The 14,309-nt window shown below is 44.9% G+C and overlaps 1 protein-coding gene across 2 annotated transcripts in view; it reads left to right on the forward strand.

The window, feature by feature from the left end:
• The first annotated feature begins 1,110 nt into the window (after positions 1–1,110).
• ME2 (malic enzyme 2) overlaps positions 1,111–14,309 on the forward strand; it is a 46,396-nt gene continuing 33,197 nt past the window's right edge. The window contains exon 1 of one of the 2 annotated variants that reach the window (XM_039318740.1): positions 1,111–1,304. The gene's annotated coding sequence lies outside the window, so the exon portion shown is untranslated. The remainder of the gene's footprint in view (positions 1,305–14,309) is intronic. The other variant, XM_039318739.1, reaches the window with a different exon arrangement.

Consider the following 14,309-nt stretch of genomic DNA (forward strand, 5'->3'; position numbering starts at 1 on the left):
GAATGGTCACTAAACCAGTGGTGTATAAGTCAAGGACTCCCTGTATTTCATGCTATGATAATTGATATGGCTTAGCTCACCTTCCCAACCTGGCATCTTCCATTTGGATTGGCCAGGCAGACTAGGCCGTGTGAATTGAAATCCAGCACATCTGGAGAATGCTTTGGGGGCTCTAAACTATTTGCACGCTCATCTTTCATTTTGCTGTGATAACCAACACAAGCAGGAGGAGATAAGACTTGACTATCCCATCTCAGACAAGCTTGGAGTTCTACATTTAACCATTTACCGTCTCCTGGCCTCTAGCCTGGTGCCTTAAATCACTAGCTCAAACTAGCTCTTAGTTTTAATTACTCAAAGACCCTTTCAACTTCATCCTTCCAACATGTGCCAGGTCACATATTTATGTGGCCCTCTGGACCACAGCTCTTTTCCTTGTTTTTCTAGCAGCCAGCAGTTTGCAAGATGGAGAACCACTCGTGCTCAAAAAGGGTTCTGTGTCAGAAGATGGCAAACAGAAGATGGCTTTTAATCTAGCTAAAGGTAGATTAAAAAGGACCCCATTGAATACAAGTATAATCCGTGAAACTTGTTTTTAATGTTCCATCTGAGTCTCGCCCGAGGACCCCATTCGTCAGCTTCGTGCTCGAAAAAAAAAGGCAAAAAAACCTTTGCCAGACACAGATCAAGTATAAAGTGATTGCACTGATGCAGCAATACCCCGGCCGAAAACGCCAATTGTAGCAGGAACTCTTGAGCGACGCATTGCAATGGGTCGCTTAAGAGTTCATACTTTATGTCATAAAGCGAGATCTAGGGCGCAAAGTACAAGCGGAGGCGTCAGCGAGGCCGGCGGCAGACAGGCACGTGCCGAGTTGCTTTCGCCTCCAGAGCCCCGTTCAACGTCGCTCTCGCGCCTTCACACCTCCCCGCGCACGGCATTTCTCTGTCGCCCAATCAGACGCCTCCTTTCGGTCCGCTTCCCTGGTGGTCCTATCCCGAAGTAACAGCCCGGGGATTGGCTATTTCGACGACCGTGATTAGCGTATTCAAATACGTCGCCTTCTCAGATCTCCGTGATTGAGCGGAGAGACGAAGCGGCGGGATTGGAGTAAAGCGACGATTCGCTTAAGCCGCCCGTTGGCTAGCTTCCTCGTCATTCAGCTAGGAGAGACCCACCTCTTGAGGTGTCCCTCCCTGCCCCGGCCTCTGGCTGTTCATTCGGCGCTGGGGCGTGGAGGGCGGAGGAGGAGAAGGTTGGGGGCAGCCTCGCAGAAGCCCATCGCTGGAACAAAGAGCTGGAGGTAGAGGAGCTCACTCGCTGCGCGGTAGTTATTTGTGCGGTTAGAATCACCATGCTTGCCTCGCTCTCCGAAATGTTACCGGCGGGTCTTTTCGTCCTGATTTAACTTCCTTTCAGAAGTTCTTTTTTCCCCGGAGGCCCGTCGTTTACCGTCTAGCCTCAGTTTGGGGAAAGGGTGCGAGTGAAAAGGCCCGCCTGACTTTCAGGCTGCCGGTTCCCGCTTGAGGGCGGGCCCCTACATCGGGCCCAGGCTGGAATTAGTGGAGGCTTCTCTTGGTGACGTCCAGGGGGACTTAAAATGGCATTTTGGCATCGGTGGCAACGTGGTTTCTCTTTCTGAATCCTGGCCCAGTGATGTAGGAAGCAGGCTGGCTCTCCAAGACAGCTTCCCCCTGTGTGTGGGACTACAGCTCCCATCACTTCCGCCAGCCTGCCTGCCTTTGGTGGGGGTGACTCTAGTGATGGGAGGTGTGGTCCTGCCCAGCTAGCAGATGTAACCATCAGTGCTCAGAAATGCTTGTGGCCGCCAGGATTTTGATTTTCTTGTGGCTGGTCTCAAAAAGCTATGCTTATTTGATTGTTTTATCCCGCCTTTATTACTTTATGAGTAACTCAAGGTGGCGAACTTATCTAACACTCTTTCCTCCTCTTAGGTGGGTGGGGCGAAGAGAGGGCGACTGGCCCAGAGTCACCCAACTGACTTCCATGCCTAAGGTGGAACTAGAATTCCCCCTCTCCTGATTTCTGGCACAGGGCCTTAACCAGCAAGCCAAAGTGGCTTGCTGGGCCTGTTTAGATCCTGGAGAGGAGACCACCAGGAAATCCAGACTAGAAAGCCACTGGTGTATTGTTGCCAAGAAAAATTGAAATGCCAAATTCAGATCAAATAAGATTTTATAAAGAATAATTGATGCTAGTTTATAAAACAGTTAATGCTAGGCTTAGATTAGACCCCAACTCATTTTCCGCTGGGGAAAACCTGTTCAGTGTGGCATTTTGCACTCTCCTTTTAAAATCAAGGAACGATTCCACAATTCGGATAAATTGCCTTCTTGCAGGCCACTGATAATTTAGTACACTTTCTTAGCTTGGCAAGTCCTATTAAATATTTGTTTAGGAAAAAAGGACAGTGGTGTTTGGTTCAGATAAGTGAATTTGAGAAAGCCTTGCTGCCTATAAATAAGCAGGTTTTATTTGAGTTTTATTTAGTTCGGGAAATAACCTGGACTGCCATGTAAAGTTGATGGCAATTGCTCTTGAAACAAAAACGTGGTTGCTAGGAAGGATTTGCTTGTTCTCGCTGGATGGCAGAGGCTGTTTGGCAGTTTCGTGGTCCAGCTTTTGTCCTGAAATGAACCTTTATTTCCGTTTTAAGTGCCAGGAAATGCAGATTTCAAATTCTTGAACGCTTTCTGTGATTATGCTGTGCTAGACACTGTGATAGATTTTCTTTCAGAATGCAGGAATTTTAAGAATGTTTCTAAAATCAAGACTTCACGGTCTTATTATTTATTTGCTTTAGTGTAATGGAAAGAAGGAAAGAGAAAAAGGGAATTTAGTTTTTAAGAAAATGATAGAGAATGACAGTTGTGTAATATACTGCGAAATTGTGAGGTCTGCATAAGAATAACTCTTTAAAATATTTAACAATTTTTTAAAAATGCAGATTTCTAGGATATAATTCTCGCTTATGCCCTATAGAATATTTTTAGTGTTTCCCAACCTTGGCAACTTTAAGATGGATGGACCTCATTTCCTGGAATTCCCCAGCCAGCCACGGGGATTGAAGTCCACTCCTCTTAAGGCTGCCAAGGTGGAGAATCTCTGGATTATAGTAAATTCTGTAATTCATGTGTTTATTGAATATAAAAAAGTATATAGGTAGTCCTTGTCTGCAACCACAATTGAGCCCAAAATTTCCATTGCTAACGAGATAATAGTTCAGTGAGTTTTGCCCCATTTTATGACCTGTCTTGCCACAGTTGTTAAATGAATCACTGCAGTTGCTAAGTTAGTAACATGGTTGTTAAATGATTCTGGCTTCCCCATTGACTTTGCTTATCAGAGGATTGCAAAAAGTGACATGTAACTCTCACAAATACATTCCAGTTATCAAGGGTCCGAATTATGTTCATGTGACCAAGGGCTCGCTGCAACAGGTGTGTGAAAAACGGCCATAAGTCACTTTTTTCAGGACTGTTGCAACTTCGAACAGTCAATCAATGAACGGCTTGTAAGATGAGGATTACCTATGCTGCCTTGGTATGGCTGTGCTCCTGACTTTTGTGGGTAGCTCCATATTGATCCCTTTAGCCCAGTGTTATCAGTTCTGAGCAGCACAGAATTGGGGGTTGAGCATCACTCGACCCATCCGTTGTCTTATCTTTTTAGTAGAGATTTGTTGTTTTGAACCTGATCTTCTGCAGATGAAGCTTTTGCTCTCTCTCTCTCTCTCTCTCTCTCTCTCTCTCTCTCTCTCTTGCAGTTATTTTATATAGTGCAGAGGAACGTCTTCCCATAGGAGACGGTGGGCTGCTATTTCTGTAGTTTGGCTGAGGATGTCCAGGTTTTTCTTTTGACTTCGTTGCTTGGCTTGTTTGCCTGACCTATCTACCAACTGGTCCTCTTGCAACCTAGTAGCCACAGAGATCCTTTAAGTTAGCATGGAAGTTGATTGGCTTGTTTTTAGTGTGGAGAATACCATGCGGTGAAAACAGTCAAGCTTCTTGCATAGCTGCCATATTGATTCCTCATCCATCTCCCACTGAAGTCATTGGAAAGAAATACGATGCGGCAAAGATATTGGGGCCGCACTATGTGAGATATTCAGCCTCCTATTTTTATTTTCAAGATATTTGTTTTTTTTTAACCCCCATTTGAAAAGAATTCTTTTACTGGTAGAAAAGCAGGAAAGGGGATAAAAGGAAAATCTCGCTCCTTGTTGTATAGTCACATCTACAATTTGCAGAGAATACCAGATGAAAATTGACAGCCAGTTTCATGGATCAGGCCACATTTGCACAAAATGAGCCTTGATTTCTCTGGATTACAGTGGCAGTGTGAATGTGGATTCATGCTCCAGATGTGTTCCCCCACTTACTTTAGATTATTAAATTAAATTGGGGTAGGGTTATAGGTTATAGGTCAGTGATGGCGAACCTTTTAGAAACTGCCCAAAACCCGCTTCGCCCCTACCCCATCCCCACATCTCCTGCCCGCAGGGCCACCCACCACCTCCATGGCCCGCCACAGCAGATCGCCTAGGCGGCCCAGCAGCGTCATGGTGGCCACACCCTCTGTCTGTGCCCCGCAGCATTATCTGTACGTGATGGGGCACGAGGGTGGAGTCTTGTCCCCGCTGCCATGTCCTTGGCTGTGCTACTCTGCACAGGTTGCCCCTGGGGCGACTCTCCTCCGGGGGATTGCTGGTGAGGAGGGGGCCATGCAGGGTGACAGGGCTGGGGCGACAGCGTGCTTGCCCACAGAGAGGGCTGAGTGCCACCTCTGGCACCTGTGCCATAGGTTAATCACCATTGTTATAGGTTACGCATGGTGGCGCAGTGGTTAGAATGCAATATTGCAGGCAAACTCTGCCCACTGCCAGGAGTTTGATCCTGACCGACTCAAGGTTGACTCAGCCTTCCATCCTTCCGAGGTCAATGAACTGAGGACCCAGATTGTTGGAGGCAATATACTGACTTTGTAAACCACTTAGAGAGGTCTGTAAAGCACTACGAAGTGGTATATAAGTTTTAAGTGCTATTGTTATCCAGCTGGAATTATGGATTATGTTGTCAAAACAAGCCCAGATTCATGTGACAACAAAATATCTTGCTTTAAAGTAGATGAAGGTGTTTTTCTGCTTAAAAGAAATGATGCTAGTTCTTTCTTCCTTGTTACCCATAATGTCTTTTGCTCATTACAGGAGCTCAGGCTATTGAAAGGCAGAACTAAGGGCAGCGTTGGACTTTATTTTAGTAGCTGTGTGATCCTTCTTAATCCAAATGCAAGCAGGTGGTAGATGGATTGGATTATGGGTCCCTTTGTCTTGTAGCTGAACCAGTAATTTGAAATATAGCAATTGAAAAAGGCAATTGCCAGTCTGCAGATTGGTTCATCTGTTCAATAGAAAATGATAGATGGAAGAGGCAGTCTCCTAAAATGATGGAGCTGTGTGTTTGCAATATATTATATATTTCTGATGGGGTTTTTAGTCTTGGATTCCTCCACCTGTGTTAAGCTCTTCTGCTTTCTTTTAGAAGTAAATTTTGGAAGGAGTTGCTGTTACATTCTTATCTAAATAGCCAGGAATAAATTATGTGTATCTGTGTATCTTTTGAAATGAGCCATAAAGCGCTGACACATACCTGCTTGGAAAGTGTCCATTTAATAAAGTACAGCCTGTTTTATCTCTGCCTGAGCGGTGAGCTAAGATAGCCGGTGTCTGTTTCTTCTCCGGTTTATGAAAGTCCAGTTGCTTTAATAACAAGAGAGGGCACTTCTGCCTGTGCCTCAGGCTGCTCCCCGGTCGATGAGACAAAATTCTGCCTAAGTTTAGCTTTAAACTGCGGTGTGATCTCATGCCTGTCTGGAAAAAAGGTCTACATCCCCCCCCACAGAGTCTAGTTTTCTGCATGCAGGGAGGGTTGATTGGTTTGTTTCTTCAGAGAAAAGGTCAACTTTTTCGGGGTTCTCTGGCTGCCTCTGGGAGGAATTGTTTCTAGAGGCAACATTTGATGGTCTGGGTCCCCATGACAGGCCAGAGCTCAGAGTGGGACAGGTGGGGTCTCTTCTCAGTGGGTCTCGTATTGCAGGTCGGCCTCGGCTTATGACCAAAACTGAGCACAACGTTTCTGTGGCTAAGCAAGATGGTTGCTAAGCAAATTTTGCCCCATTTTACCACCTTTCTTGCCACAGTTGTTAAGTGAATGACTGCATTTGCTAATAACACAGTTATTAAGTGAATCTGACTTTGTTTATCAGAAGGTTTGTAAAAGGTGATCACGTGACCCCCAGGACACTGTGCAACCATCATAAATATGAATCAGTTGCCAGGTGTCTGAATTTTGATCACATAACCCTGGGGGGGGAATGCTGTAACGGTCGTAAGTATGAAAAATGAGCATAAGCCACTTTTTTCAGTTCTGTTGTAACTTTGAACGGTCACTAAATGAACTGTTGTAACTTGAGGACTATCTGTACTTTTTTTACACACGGATTCAGTGTTACAGGTGAACAGATTGTCTTTCTCCTCTTGGGTTTTCAAGGAAAAGCTAAACAAGTCACCTGTTGGCTTGACTCCTAAGCGGGAGGAAACCTTGTGAATTTTGCAGTATTTTTCTGGGTGAGGGATTGGCTGTGAATTTCTGCTTTCACTATGTGGACATTCCCTGTAATTTTTGCTACACTTGCTATTTTTATTCCAAGGTTGCATTTTAACCCTGAAAGAAACTAGTCTTTGGCAGGTGGATGTTCTCAGTTACTGAAGTTGGCTGCAGAATACACCAGACCTTTTAACCTACTTCTTCTTCTTCTTATGCCCTATCCGTTATCAGACGGTGGCGATCCTGTTTTTATCGGCAGCCACATGGAAAAGTGCTGCTGAGTTTTGTCCCAACCAGTCCCTTAGATTTTGAAGCCACAATGTTCTTCTTCTGCCTGGACCTTGTTTGCCCTCCGTCTTTCCCTGGAGGATTAAATAGAGTATGCCGTATTTCTCTGGATGTCGCATCACGTGTCCGAAATATTCTAATTTTCATTTTTTAATTGTTTTGATGATTTCCCTTGGCTTTCCTGGGCGGCTGATCACCTCTTCATTTCTGATCTTGTCAACCCAGCTTCTATGTAACAGCCACCTGTAGATCCACATTTCAGATGCTTCTGGTCTCTTCCGGTGGCCTTCTGTCAGAGACCAACTCTACTCCATAGAACAGGATAGAAAAAATATAGCATCTGACAAGCCTTATTTTCAGTCTTAGGCTTATGTCGTGACTGCAGAAGACCTTTTTCATTCTGAAGAATGCTGTTCGAGCTTTCTCTATCCTTGTCTTTACTTCAGCGGTCATGTCCCAGCTTTCACGTAAAACCTACTTAGTCACCTGCAATTATCCAAAAAATCAGGAGTAGCTTTTCCAACTAACATGTTTTATCAAAACGTATCTGTTTTTGTGGGTGGTTGTACAGACACAACAGTTTTATCTAGCTAACCAGCTGCAATTACAAAATAATAATCAGATATCTCCGTTTAAGAAATCTTACTTAGCTTGGTCTAGTGGTTAAGGCAGCAGACTAGAAAGCAAGAGGTTCTGAGTTCATGTTCTTCTTTAGCCTTGAAAGCCAAATGGGTGACTTTCGGCCTGTCACTCTCTGTCAGCCCAACCTCACAGGGTTGTTGTTGTGGGGAAAATAGGAGGAGGAAGGTGTGTTGGATATTTGTAAAAAAAAATAAAGGTGGGATATAAACAAATAAGGCATCAACTTTCGTGAGCTGCAATAATTGTAAGTTGAATTATATCCATGCAAGAACAAAAGTGGATTTAGAAGCTTTGGGCCAGTTTTAGCAATTTGTGTAGAAGACTCAAATGCGGCTGCATGATGCAACTTAACAGGCACTGTAGGGAGATATTTGCTCCTAGATAAGTGTCTTTATATAGTGCTCTTGATGAGTTTGAATTGGCTGGCTGCCTCCTTGATAACGGATTTTTCTCACAGAAACTAGCGACCATTCTTGCTATGGGGTTTAAAGAGAGAATGTCTTCTACATGCCCAAAATGGTAGGTTGTGTGAAATCAAGACATGAATCCTGACTCTAGGCAGTCCTTGACCTATGACCAGCAACATCCTGCACTCACACGCTCGTGATTTGTTTTGCTGATTTCTGGGCAAAAATTCTCATTCAGACAAACGGATTCACAAGTTGAGGACTACCTGCACTTTCGCTGTTTGTCACCTTACCCTCCGAAGAGCCTAAGGCGGGGCGCCCTGCTCCCTGCCCTCCTCCACTGCAGTAGGGAAGGGAGGCACCGTGGCTCCGGGGTCAGTGTGTGTCCATCCGGCCGGGCAAAGGGGCTCTGGAGTGGCCCTTGGCTCACAAGCGTTTGTTCAGCAACTGCGCAAAGTTGCGATGACACTGAAGAAAATGCCCTGTGACTGGTCCTCGCTTACGATCGTTGCAGCATCCCCTTGGCCACATGATCAGAATTGGGGTGCTTGGCCAGCGGCGTGTATTGGCAACATCTGCAGCCTCCTGGGGCCTCGTGACCCCCATTTGAGCCCCTCCCAGCTGGATTCCAACCGATGAAGTCAAGGGGGGAAGCTGGGTTTGCTTAACGACTACATGATTCACTTAACAGCTGCCGCGATGCACTTCATAACCGTGGCACAGAAAGGTCGTAAAATCACACATGACCCACTTAACAACTGCTTTGCTCAGCAGTGGAAACGTCGGTCTGAATTGGGTCGTGAGTTGAGGACTACCTGTATTGAATTTGCCTCATTTACTTTAGAGCCTGAAGGCAAAGTGAGGTGTACTTGATGTAAAAGGGCTACTTGATGTAGCCCTTTATATTGCCACGTAGTTTCTGTATCAACCAGCTTAGTTTATTCAGCAAATTACCTATAAACCATGACACGTTCAAGAAACCATGTTTAAATGGATCACGGTTGCACTGCAGCAATCTAACTGTAGTGTGTTGACAAGTCTGAAACAAAATTTAAACCCCATATGATTCTCCCTATTCACCTACAATATCTCAATTTGCAAAATGGATTTAAAACAGTTTCCTGCTACAGCTCCTGTCTGCTCTGCTGCCTGTTAACGTGCTCTAAAACAATTAATTCCTGCAGGCCGCTTGGATTTTGCCTGCATCCTCCTAGTTCATCATGATAGCCTATCATTCTGGGCAAAGCTGCTTTTGTTTCTAATACCCAGTTTCCAATTGGTTGGGATGCTAAGCAGTGAATAAATAAACTTGGCCACGGGCCTTTTTGAACTTGTCTGGTTGCTGTTCAATGTAACAGGCAACAGTTTAGAGATACGATTCTTTGACCAAGTGACAAAATTAGTGGATCAGAGGAATGCTGTGGACATAATTTACTTGGACTTCAGTAAGGCATTTGATAAAGTAGATCACAACCTACTACTTGACAAGATAGAAAAATGTGGGGTAGACAGAACCACCACCAGATGGATCCGTAGCTGGCTGACCGGCCGTACTCAGCGAGTGGTCCTCAATGGAAATGCATCTATATGGAGGGACGTGTGTAGTGGGGTGTCCCAGGGCTCTGTTCTGGGCCCAGTACTCTTCAACATCTTCATCAACGATTTGGATGAAGGGATAGATGGGGAACTCATCAAATTGGCAGATGACACCAAGCTGGCAGGAATAGCCAACACTCCAGAAGACAGGCTTCAGATACAGAAGGATCTGGACAGACTTGAACACTTGGCACTAACTAACAAAATGAAATTCAATGGTGAAAAAAGCAAGGTTCTACATTTAGGCAAGAAAAACCAAATGCACAAGTACAGCATAGGTGGCACCATGCTCAATAGTAGTAACTGTGAGAGGGACCTCGGAGTCCTAGTAGACAATCACCTAAATATGAGCCAGCAGTGTGCTGCAGCTGCCAAAAAGCCCAACACAGTGCTAGGCTGCATTAACAGAGGGATAGAATCAAGATCACGTGAAGTATTAATACCACTCTTCAATGACTTGGTAAGGCCACACTTGGAATACTGCATCCAGTTTTGGTCACCACGATGTAAAAAAGATGTTGAGACTCTAGAAAGAATACAGAGAAGAGCAACAAAGATGATTAGGGGACTGGAGGCTAAAACATATAAGGAACGGTTGCGAGAATTGGGTATGTCTAGTTTAACGAAGAGAAGGACAATGGGGGACATGATAGCAGTATTCCAATATCTCAGGGGCTGCCATAAAGAAGAGAGAATTAAGCTATTTTCCAAAGCACCTGAAGGCAGGACAAGAAGCAACGGGTGGAAACTAATCAAGGAGAGAAGCAACCTAGAACTAAGAGAAACTTCCTGACAGTGAGAACAATTAATCAGTGGAACAGCTTGCCTCCAGAAGCAGTAAATGCTCCAACACTGGAAGTTTTTAAGAAGAGACTGGACAGCCATTTGTCCGAAATGGTTTAGGGTTTCCTGCCCGAGCAGGGGGTTGGACTAGATGACCTCCAAGGTCCCTTCCAACTTTACTACTATTACTATTACTATTACTAAGTTGTGATTTAGGATGCACCCACACACGCGTTTACGTGGGCAACTAAATACAGTGGCTGCAAAAAGAACTATTTTTGTTTAAAAAAAACCACAGGCATCTTTTGCTTCCTTTGTTTTTGTCAAAAATGTCCAAAGGACCTTTACGTTACTGGCATCAAATAAGAAATCTAATTTATGAGCGTATCTTTACTTTATTTATGACGTGGAACAGAATCTGAGTTCAAAGCCAGACTGCATAACTTTGGCCCAACATACCAATTCGTAATTAACATAATATTGTATCTAGAATGTTAGCATTTATAAAGTTAATTAGTAACCTGAACCCTGGAACAATGTGATATCCTGGAACAACTTGTAAGAATTTAATTGTTTAATTTATAAATTAGGCCTCTGCATTTATACAGAGTGACTTTATGATTATTTTGTTGGAAACATACAATATTCACATTATTTTTCTTTGAAGCAAAATACTACGCTACCTTTGATGATCAAGGGGGCCTCAGTTAACAGTGGGGGGGGGGAAATTCCAGTGGGCAGGGCACAGATGCAAAGGAGCCCAGAGCTGCTCACCTGGGTTTGGTTTGGCACAGGTAAAGGGTTTCCCCATTATGTTTTAAACTGTGTTAAGGCCTGGAGACTAAAACATACGAAGAATGGCTGCAGGACTTGGGTTTGGCTACTCTAAAGAAAAGAGGAAATAGGGGAGACATGATAGCAGAGTTCCAGTATTTGGGGGGCTGCCACATAGAAAAGGGAGTCACTTTATTCACCAAAGCACCAGAGAGAAGGATGAGAAACAATGGTTGGAAACCCATCAAGGAGAGAAGCAACCTGGAATTAAGGAGAAACTTCCTAACAGTGAGGACAATTAACCAGTGGAACAGAAGTTGTCTCCAGAAATCGTGGGCGCTCCATCACTGGAGGTTTTTAAGAAGAGACTGGACAGCCACTCTTCTGAAATGGTATAGGGTCTCCTGCTTGAGCAGGGGGCTGGACTAGAAGACCTCCCAAGGTCCCTTCCAGCTCTATTCTAAGATTCAGCCACTGAATCTGTCAGAGGAAGCCATTTATGGTTTCACAGGTTGCTGAATTTCCACTCTTATTGTGTGGCTAATGGGGAGAGACCCTGTAATTTAACAACATCTGGAGGGAGGGCAGATTTCCTCTTTTTGAATTACAGGTAGTCCTCAACCTATGACCGCAATAGAGTCAAAATTTGTGTTGCTAAGCAAGACAATTGTTAAGTAAATTGCATCCCATTTTACAACCTTTTTTGCCACAGTTAACCCAATCACTGTAGCTGTTAAGTGAATCTCGTGATTGTTAAGTGAATCTGGCTTCCCCCATTGACTTTGATGGAAGCCAGCGGGTTACCAATAGCGATCCCATGGAGGGGCGCATCTCGGGACACTGCAGATGTCATACATGTCATATATGTCATGTGCCCGAATTTTGATCATGGAACCATGGGCACGCCACAATGTTTGCAAGTGTGAAAAGGGGTCATAAGTCACTTTTTCCAGTACTTTTGTAACTTTGAACGGTCGCTAAATGAATGGTTGAAAGTTGAGGACTACATGTATAGGTTTTATGTGTCTATTGCAAAACGGAGAAAATTAAGGCAGAAGTTTTTTTCTTAAATGAGAAAGAGGACCATAAAAAGGGTCACTGGTAGCTCTTGGTTCTTAGGCGACCCCCTCGTGCTGCCTGTAGGATTGCACAGTCTCTGTGTGTCAGCCCCAGCAAGTAAACAGAGCAAAAAATCAACTCCACAACAAGACTAGAACTGCAGCTTATTAAAAGGGGCTATTTATTTATTTCATTTATTTACTAAATGTGTATGGCACCCACCTCTCTACCTAGAGTGGTTCTGGGCAGCTTACAATACCATAAACAGTGTACCATGAAGCCTTCACAGAATAGGAACATTTAACCATCAGACATTAGAAGTTAAAACATTAAAGTTAAAATTGAAACAGATAAAAAGAACAGTGTGTGGACCGGGCGGAGGTGAGGTCTTCCACCAGGACCCTGGGAGGGTTGGCGAAGGCAGGTCCTCAGGCTCTTTTGGAAGGCCAAGAGGCGGGTGCGGATCTCACCTTGAGGGGGGCGCCCTGCTCCAAAGGCAGGAGCCAGGGCAGAGAAGCCTCTTCCCACTGGACCCACCAGCGGCCCTTCCAGGCCCCTGTCTGACGGAGCGAGTGGGTGGGCCCTGCTCAGCTGCTCAGATAACCTGACCTTGGCTCTGATAGCCGAACCTTGCAGACCGGAAGCTTGTTTGCTTCCCCTCCCTCTTTTTTTCCCCCCAGTGAGTGAACCAGGAGGAGCCTTCCTGGGTCACTTCCAAATATTGCCTTGCTTCCCAGGTCTTCAGCAATGCATAGAACCATTGAGGCCTCCCCCCTGGTTGTACTCTCTGCAGGAGATTCCGTTCCCCTTTGGGATGTGAATTTGCTGTTGGAAATAACTGCTTCCAAGCAGACAGATTAAAATATTTTGTATCATTCAGCCTCTGCCTGCTCAGTCTGGGGTGTTTCGTGAAGGTGGGTCATTTTCCTGTCGCAGGAGGCCTGCGAATTCAGTTGCATGGAAGAAACGGGAGATGGGTTGCAGAAATGATACGTTCCTGTGTTGGGTTCCACTTCAGCATAGTTCCAGGACAACGTTGGGACTAACCGACGGTGCTAGAACTGGACAATATTTGAGAAGGAAGGAATTGACATTGCAGAAAAATAGCATTTTTTTTTAAATACTGCTGTCTTTTAGCTGTGAGGCTCTCTCCCCAGTGGGAAGATGGACCTGGGTGGAAAGATAGCATGGGCGACTAAGTGGTGGGAAATTCTGCTGATGACGCTGGAAAGGGGATGTTTCAGCACAGGTGACAAACGTAGCAAACAGCCCTAGGGAAACTTTGCCAGGCTAGGACAATTGTTGCCTGCTGTTGGTGCCCAGCTGCTATTTATAGGTATTGCCTAAACCCCCAGGCCTTTGCAGACAATGGCTTTGGGCCAGTCGTGATTGATGTTCTAAGGCAGTATAGACTCTGTTGGCCTCTGCCAAGGAGGACACAGCCTTCCTCGAAGACTGCGAGTTGCAGGGGAAGATAAAGGTCAGGAAAGAACTGGAGACAGCCCTTATCAGAAGATGATTTGTTGGGGTCTGTTCCTCATCCTAGCCCAAGAGAGCCACTTGAGTGAAGGTGCAATTAGCACCTGAACTTAACAACTGGAAGGATTTCTCTTTCTTTCTTTCTCTTTCTCTCTCTCTCTCTCTCTTTCTTTTTCTTTCTTTCCCTTTTTTCCTTCCTTCCTTCCTTCCCTCCTTCCTTCCTTCCTTCCTTCCTTCCTTCCTTCCTTCCTTCCTTCCTTCCTTCCTTCCTATTTATTTGTCATTCATCTCATGGTTTAGGCAACTCTGAGCAGAGTCTGAGCCTTGATGTTGCTTGCATCTGTGATCCTTCTTTAAGGACCTGTCTTGCGGATTTAATTCCAAGTATGAGAATCCTGTTCTGGGATCTCCTCTTCAGCCACTGAACTAAAAAAAAAGCTTGCTAGCTGTAAATTGTGTATCCACGGTTGGCTACAAATCTCCTGTTCTCCAGCTGCTTCCTTTGCTTTCACTTTTCAGTAAAACAGTGTTGAGTACTTCAGGTAATTTATAGCAATTACTGTAAAACAGTGCCTAGCAAAGTAAACGTCCCTTGGAACTGAGACTGGAATTGCCCTTGTCACTGGGGTAAATGAACGTTTCCCTTTTCTTGGG

This window comes from Crotalus tigris, unplaced genomic scaffold (assembly GCF_016545835.1).
Source record: "Crotalus tigris isolate CLP2741 ecotype Arizona unplaced genomic scaffold, ASM1654583v1 scf7180000021493.194949, whole genome shotgun sequence".
Taxonomy (NCBI): Eukaryota; Metazoa; Chordata; class Lepidosauria; order Squamata; family Viperidae; genus Crotalus; species Crotalus tigris.